This window comes from Palaemon carinicauda, chromosome 6 (genome assembly GCF_036898095.1).
Source record: "Palaemon carinicauda isolate YSFRI2023 chromosome 6, ASM3689809v2, whole genome shotgun sequence".
NCBI lineage: Eukaryota > Metazoa > Arthropoda > Malacostraca > Decapoda > Palaemonidae > Palaemon > Palaemon carinicauda.
Genome location: NC_090730.1, coordinates 48,273,252 through 48,280,751, shown reverse-complemented (window position 1 = coordinate 48,280,751; position 7,500 = coordinate 48,273,252). Strand labels below are relative to the sequence as shown.

Sequence of the window (7,500 nt, the reverse complement as noted above, 5' to 3'; positions counted from 1 at the left end):
ATCTCACACTTGATCATGTTCCCCTTTCTATTTTTCCCCTTCATGCCTGGTTCTGTATTTTGTGGGCACATTTCTGAAAAGGGAATTCCTAAAAAGCTGCTGCCTGATAAAGGACGGGTGAAAAAACTCGCATAAAAAAAAGTTACTTGTTAGTGGCCTCATTGACAATTCTTCTGTCAGACGATAAGGGAAAAATCCTGAAACCAAAATAAGTGACGTGGAAAGTACGAACCATTGACTTTTTTTTTCGAGAATCGTTAGTTGTTGACAGGTAATTTTTATTTTTTATTTTTTTGGTTTCATGAATCTTCACGTAATAAAGTTATATCATTATCAAATAAGGAAAGGATAAAATGTTTTTATCCCATGGTCTCCTATCATTAAAATCTTTGATAAGAAGGTTATCCTCGTAAAGGGCCTACCAATAATCTTTGACTTTGTAAAACTCCTCAATTTTTCTTGGCTATTATAACAATAATCATTCTCATAGGCAGAAAATACGAAACATAAGATCTAATGATCTTTTTGCCAAATAAAATAACGTTAGAATTAATTTTAAAACCCTACCCAACAAAATTTCCATATTCACAGTTTTAATTATTAAGCGTTCAGATAAAGAAAAGGTTTTATTAGTCTTTAACGAATGTTAACATCTAGAATCATCTACGTTGAGCACTTCATGCTAAAACTGGTTATGTTTTACCTTCGTTTCTCTACACACAATTTCCCTTAATCGCAATTCCACCCCCCACCCCCCACCCCTGAGAAGCTAAGCTAGTCTTATTTTCCAACTCGAGAACCTAATTAGCTGAACCTTTATCCCAACCTAATATCACTTCCATTAACATAGACCTCTACATCGTCATCTTTTCTTTTGATCTCTTCTAGCAAGGGAAATGTATCAGCTCTTCTGATGGATGATCTTGATGTTTTTCTTACCATTTTTCTCTCTTTTTTTTGGGGGGGGGGTGTTGGTTGTAAAGTTTGATTAGATTATTTTCGCCGTCTTCGTTTTTGCGTCATAAAATATGCTCTCAGATTTCTTTTAAACCTTCCTTTAGCCACTCATTAGTTTCAGGATACCAAAATTTTTCTTCTCCTAACTTAATTTTACAAACAAAGTAAATTCAGCGTTTCTATTTTAAACTTTAAAATCTGTGTTTATTCAGGTTTACGGGCATATAACTTGAATAACCTTTTGACATCTTTGGGTTGTTATTCTAATTCACATCAACGTCAGTCATTAAAATTATCATCAATAAGTGATATAGACATTATCGTTATATATTTATGTATAGGTTATAATTGAGGATATATCCGACTAAAGTAATTCCCTTTCCAAAATGTCATAATTATCTTTTTTTCCAGTTACGGGCCACAGCGGAGGGACCAAGAACGAACGGGAGACCTAGAATCCACTGAAAGTCGAGGCCTGTCAACAATGAAGGACAATAAACCTCTGCCTGTGGTGGTGCCAAGGGAAACAACAGTGCCCACAATATACCAATGAAATCCCCACAAAGGGCCCACTCCATATTTACGATTTCCTCTCCATTACAAGATGGTGTCACCTTTCCGGGAGCAAGACAAGAAAGAAAAAAGAAAAAGAACCGTATTTAAATATTCTGCAATATACAAAACTGAACGGAGCAAATGTCTGTTGTTACTAATGGGAGTTGTGGGTTTCTATTGGCGGAGAAGGACCATGCCCCGTGTCTCTTTTCTCTATTTTCATTAATTTGTGACGCCAAACGAACTTTTAGTAACCAGTGACTCCGGCGTCCATAACCACGTAAACGAGGACGCCTCCGACGAATGGCACTTGTGCTGTGAACTTATTCCCAAAACTTGGCTGTTATGTAGTTTTAGTGTTGAATTTTATACAAAATGAAGAGGAGCAGTGCAAGCAGCTGTTGCTCATGCTGAAATTGTGGTGCTACTTGATGTAATGTGTATATAACGATGTATTTATTAATGATGCTGCTCCCTTGAGGGCAGAAACAGAAGTAAGGTTTATAGGGACGTGTCTATGTGCAAGATACATTTGCCTGCGTGTCTCTAGGAGCCCCATATCCAACAATAGGTAAGACGGGGGCGTTATTTATTCACGTCTTTTTTATCTCAATTCTCACATTTGATAGTTTTTACTCATTTCAAGTAAATGTAAGACAAACAGTTTTATCAAATTAGATAAGGTTTACTACAAAGATTAAGGTATCAAAAGGTTGTGAGTTTTAATGTAACTGCGTTAACGATACAAATGGTGAATAACAAATGAAATGTTTCGTCTCCTTGTAACTTAAATGTTCTCAATTCCTTGATAATTATCATCCCCATCAAAATCATCTCTTTTGTAAGGCTGAGTAGAAGTGGCTTCATCAAATGTTGTGGCAGATATTAACTCCTTTGCATTGTTTAAACTAATGTTTAATTGATACGTCTGTTATGCCCTTTTTCAAAGCCAAGCAATTGGCAAAAACGGTATATCGAATCACCCTAAGGCATCACTCGCAAGGAATAAAAACCGTATTGTTAGAAATATTTCATCAATCAATCATATTACTGTCTCATTCAAGTCAGAGGGTTAACAAAAGTAGGGCACTGAAAATAATTTTTTTTTTTTTAGAGGTCAAAATTTTTTCACTAATTACATATTTCAGTCATTTAAATCGAAGTAATGAGTTTAAACCATTCAGTCATCAAACACAACTTATAATGGCTAACTTAAATTTAAATATTTTCATTTGATTGTTCATTTCGTGACACCAAACTAGATTAATTCGGTGAATATGACAAGGGCTTGTGATGCTTCGTTACATTTATAGAAACAGTTGAGCAGAATATGTTATGACATCGAAAATGATTAATTTCACGTGTCAGACAAATACTGGAACAAAACCTCACTTTTATTTATTTTTTTTTTCAAGGTTACTGGGATACAATATATCGTTTTAATTTGTTAAACGACTACTGCTATTCGGAATTGTATTCATTGAGTGTGAGCAGTAGATGGGGAAGCACTGAATTACAACAGTTTAGTATATTATAAAGATTTTGTAAACACCATTCTTCAATAATCTAATGAAATTCATTCATCTGAAATGCATTCATTCAGCCAATTAAATAGGGATTTTATGTGATAACGAAACAGATTCATCTGTTGGGAGAATATAAAAATGTGCTCATAGGAGTAGTCAAACTCCTTTTGTGAAATATAAGAGAGAGAGAGAGAGAGAGAGAGAGAGAGAGAGAGAGAGAGAGAGAGAGAGAGAGAGAGAGAGAGAGATAATTTCAATATATCTTTTGCCCTATTTAGGATACATCTTTTGTCAGTAACGCAGACTTTTCTTACACCTCATGAAATTATTCTTTTGTTTAAAAGTTATCTTTTGGAAATTTTGGTCGACTTATTAGAACTATTCACTTGAATAATCAATCAATATATTCTTTTTAACTGCTTTATCTAGATTTAAAACCTGATCTGTAATGCTTACAAGATCTTACGATTTAACATAAGTATTTAAGTGATCACAAACCTTTAATTCGAATATGTATGATGGGAGATTAAAAAAATAAACTATAAAAAAACATAATTCTTCGATAAAGGGAATACGTACAAGGGGCAACTATTTTTTAGTAAAACTATATGCACCTCGACACATAAATACTACAGCATATACTTAATGTTTCTCCTTAACAAAATATATTGTGAAATTCAAAACCACTCAATGTCCCTTTGCAAACCTTTCTCCTTTAAAACACATTTAGTTCTTACGATTTATTTCTTGCAATTGGATTGATTAATCCACACACTCCATTAACAAGGAAAAATTCACAAACCTAATATACAGATAAATTCTAATTAATGAATAACTGCCATCAGGCATTTAGGCTCATGAACTGTGTATATTTTTTGTTCACGTATATATTTCATTCCCTTTTAACAACGACTAGGTCAATCAATTCAAATTTATTTTAAGCTTAATAAACCTCTGTTCAAAGTTATGTAGGATTGTAAAAATAGTCAAACGGCTCAAAACGATTCATTTAGGCATTTGGAAAGAATATTTTACAAATCTTAACCTGGTTTTGATGAATGGAAGCTTCATAAAATTCTGTATATGTATATACACAGAAGTAGCGACATGAATCAAAGCATCTTACTTATTGCAAATAATAACATTAATAAACAGATAATTGTTGTTCGTTGCTTGAATGTATTGGTGTGTATGTGAGGTCAGAATTAACTTTTTGTTGAGCAGGTGGCGGTTCCCACTTATCAGATCAAAGAGTACTTTTGTATACACGCATTAATCGCTATTTTGCAAATAACAGACACTAATCTTTATCAAATTAGGACTCTATCTAAAGCTGTATACATAAAATAAGTACGATGTTTGTAAAAAATACTAATAACGATAGTCTTCTTATTGAAATACTTATTATAAAAAACTTAGTTTTGAAAGCAGAATATTTGTCTGTCAAATTATAGTTTTCCCTTATGTAACATTATAAGAATAATGCCTCATTAGTATTCGAAGACATTATTGAATCTTTAAATATAATGAGAATTTTCAATATTGTCTATGAAATATTAAACACATATATACACACACACGCGGTCTCACACACGCACGCACACACAAACACACACACACACTCATATATATATATATATATATATATATATATATATATATATATATATATATATATATATATATAGATATATATGTATACATATATATATATATATATATATATATATATATATATATATATATATGTATATATACATATATATCTATATATATATATATATATATATATATATATATATATATATATATATAGATAGATAGATAGATAGATAGATAGATAGATAAATAGATAGACAGATTGATGTGTGTATGTATACATGCCCTTTCTCTCTCTCTCTCTCTCTCTCTCTCTCTCTCTCTCTCTCTCTCTCTCTCTGTATATATATATATATATATATATATATATATATATATATATATATATATATATATATATATGTACACACACACACACACACACATATATATATATATATATATATATATATATATATATATATGTATATATATGCATATATATATATATATATATATATATATATATATACATATGTATATATATGCATATATTATATATATATATATATATATATATATATATATATATAGGTATATATATATATATATATATATATATATGTATATATATATATATATATATATATATACATATATATATATAATGTAATATATAATATATAATATATAACATCAGGTATAATATAATGAATCTATTTTTCTTCACAGTACCGTGGATACCCTGACACCCCAGCACTTTCGCCATAGTAGCAGCTGAGCAAGATGATCTACAAAGTAGTCTTCCACCAATTGCAGTGCAAGAGAACCTACAGGAATACTTTTGAATTACAAACCCAGTTACGATGTTATAATTCAGCCTTCTTCCAAGGATTATCAAAGCTTGATCTACTGAATGCATGGAATGCTAAAAGTTGAACGTGCCACTAGACGCAATGTTGGTAATGAGGGAGCGATTTAATGAAAAGGGTTAAAAGCGTTATAGATTCATCATAATTTACTTGTAACAATAATCGAGATTCATTTTTATGTCCAGTTTTATTTTACGTAGATTGATCGCAACTGGAGAATATCGTATGCAGTTACTTATTTATTACTTAATGCAACATAACCTCCTATATTACTTCTTGACTATGCATGTCTAAAAAAAATGATGCGGAATATAAAATCTAACTCTTCCTCAACGGCTAACATGCGCGCGCAGCCTGGCGTGCCAACCAATCTTCAGGTAAGATGTAATAACTTGTCTCAATCCTTAAGGGGAGAATATTGAGCCACTTTATATAAGGAGACCACCTGACGAGCCTATTAATGTCCCCTTACCCCTGTGGGTTAATCATGGTCAACATAGTGCTATTCTTTAATGAGGTGGCCAGGAGTTCTTGTGCACTTTCATTGAAGTTTATTGGCACTTAAAGGAGATTAACGACCTTATAGCTCTTATCCTTTCAAGACGAGAGTGAGAATCACGAGTCCCGCAAGGGTGGTCCGAGATAAAATGTCTTTTCAGTGAATTTCAAAATAGGATCTGGTTAGCAGGTCGTCTGGTGTCAGTGAATGTCAACGTGTCTAGTTTCCTAAAATCGACATATCTCGCTAATTCATTCATTTAACAGCGTTATCTACTCAAAATTTGGTTTCTTAGTTATTCTGTATGATTTTTTTTATCTTCTCATACAAGTGTTCATGAAAACTATCTCACGTACTTTTTTTAAAAAAGATAGATTGATATTTCGAGACACCTTCGATACGTACTCTATATCTGTATAACCGAAAAGAAATGTTATGCAATAGTATGTACATACATTATCTAAATTTAAATTCATTATTTGTAGCAAAGAATTAATCAAATCAATTTTCATTCCTAAAGTCGATGTGATGGAATATCAAAATGTGAAAACTTCCATGTACAACGTAGTCATAATTAAAGAATAACATGAAGAGGCTGATTATCAGCTTATCATTAAGTATACAGATATTCAAGTCCATAAGACACCAGCAACTAAAGATAAGACATGAGTCACATAATAATTTAGATCTGAAGACGTTGAGGAGCATTTTTTATTTCTTTCAAATATAATAGACGATGATGCACCCATGATGCAATTCCTCTCAAATTGGAGAAATGTTTTCTCTCCTAACAATGTACGATTAATCATATGTAAAGTTATTCTGATGGTATTTCTAGTTCTGGTAAGACAAATAGCGTTGAATCATTGGATAATTAATTTTGACCAGTAAAGTATAAAATGCAAAGCCCTCAGAAGGATATTGGGAGTTAAATGACACGACAGGGTTAGAAATGAAATTATGAGAGAGATTACTCGAGTGCCATATGTGGATGAGATCATGATGAGGGGTAGATGGCAATGTTTTGGGCATGCTCTTCGCACTCCCAAAAGAGAGGTTAGTTCACCAAACGTTCAGTTGGGCTCCGCAAGGCACTAGAAGAGTTGGAAGACCCAGACCTATATGGCCGAGGACTATGAAGCGCGAAGAAAGAGCTAATGGATGGAGAAGTATTGAATTAAAAGTTCAAGATAGAGACGACTGGTGAAATCTAACCACGACCCTTTACGTCAATAGGCATAGGAGGAGATGAGGATGATGATGAAAGTATAAAATGAGATGCGATTATGCAAGTAAGACTTTTTCTATAGATATGACAGTATAAAAAACACTATAAATAACGTTTATAAATTTGTTCTCTTACATGAAAGGAGGATTTCTATTGTCCTATTTCAATATATACTGATATATGAAATAGAAACTTCAAGTATGTTAAAATAAAATGTGAATATTTACAGGAAAAAACTCTGATCCGATAAACAAGTAATCTTCAAATATAGGAGAAATTGCAAAA

General features: G+C 32.0%; 1 protein-coding gene across 1 annotated transcript in view; it reads left to right on the top strand.

Moving 5' to 3' along the window:
- Positions 1–6,925, top strand: part of LOC137642552 (twist-related protein 2-like) — a 150,834-nt gene extending 143,909 nt beyond the window's left edge. Inside the window, exons 2-3 of the mRNA XM_068375207.1 lie at positions 1,369–2,083; positions 5,349–6,925. The gene's annotated coding sequence lies outside the window, so the exon portion shown is untranslated. The remainder of the gene's footprint in view (positions 1–1,368; positions 2,084–5,348) is intronic.
- Positions 6,926–7,500: the final 575 nt, after the last annotated feature.